At 26.3% G+C, this 1,150-nt stretch overlaps 1 long non-coding RNA gene across 3 annotated transcripts in view; it reads left to right on the forward strand.

The window, feature by feature from the left end:
* Window positions 1-1,150, forward strand: part of LOC106687160 (uncharacterized) — a 4,772-nt gene that overhangs the window by 2,200 nt on the left and 1,422 nt on the right. Inside the window, exon 2 of one of the 3 annotated variants that reach the window (XR_010844558.1) lies at window positions 237-433. The exons of the other annotated variants lie outside the window; for them this stretch is intronic. This is a non-coding gene — a long non-coding RNA (uncharacterized lncRNA). The remainder of the gene's footprint in view (window positions 1-236; window positions 434-1,150) is intronic. 3 annotated transcript variants of the gene reach the window in all.

Raw genomic sequence — 1,150 nt, forward strand, 5'->3', positions numbered from 1 at the left:
ATATATAATTGTGTATTTTATACATGTCCGATCATGGATTGATTGGTATGCTGTGTATTGTAGCAACCTAATGTAATTGGGCAGCATGGCTAAATAAAGCAATTCTCTCTCTTTATTGTCATTCTTCATTTTGGTAGTTTACATCATATCTGATTATTAATACTGTTATACCCTTTTTTTTTCATTTCTTTAATGTTGTATTCTTTGTATTTTTTATCCTGTACATTTCTTTGTAGGCACTACAACCAACTAGTGGATCAAGAACCCAGGGAGATTGCCTCAATCAAATATTCTAATCCCGATCAGCACCTTTTTAATAATCATCTCATAAATCCTTTATAAGAGCTGAAAAATATTTACAGTAAAAGCTCTGGTTAAGGACCTCTTATTGAAACTTTTGCTTAGACCAATATTGGATTCACTGGTATCAGAGGTTGAAATTAAATATCTAATAAATAATTTTGAAATCAATACAAAACCAATATTCTTATTAGGTTGATTGTAACAAATAAAATTTGCTAATATCCCATTTATTCTTTTACTTTTGGTATAAATCATGTTTTATGTACATTTTGAGTGTGTATGTATGTTCATTAGATTTTACAAAATTAGTATTTTAATGAGATCTCATTACAGAATAAATACTGTTCAAAATGTTCCACCATATGTTCATCTCTTTAATAACACTGGACTGTTTATGTCTGTAACAGCTGACTTAATGATTAGTATGTCTCCTAAATAACATATGCCTTTGCAGTTGACATTGATAATAGCGATTCCTCTTACATTATTCATTATTTATACTATTAAAAAAAAAAATACTTTGAATAACTCAAAAGCTATACATCTGGGAGATTATAGTCTCTCATTTGAACGATAATGAAGTCCTCTATAATATGAAACTAAAATAATCTAGATTAGAAAAGTATTATGTATCATTTGTTCTTTAAATCCATGCATATGATGTGTTTGATTTACAAAGGGTATTTTGATTTAATATTTAATTAACCTTATTGAAATTAAAGTTATGATGAAAGTTAAACATAATTTCAGCATAACTAATTTTTTTGTTTTTTCAATTAGCTGTATTTTTATTTTGAATATTATTTAAATTTAAACAAAAAAATAAAATAAAATCATTGACTATCTA

The sequence above is a fragment of the Halyomorpha halys genome, unplaced genomic scaffold, assembly GCF_000696795.3.
Source record: "Halyomorpha halys isolate HHAL.00 unplaced genomic scaffold, Hhal_1.1 Scaffold920.1, whole genome shotgun sequence".
Lineage (NCBI taxonomy): Eukaryota > Metazoa > Arthropoda > Insecta > Hemiptera > Pentatomidae > Halyomorpha > Halyomorpha halys.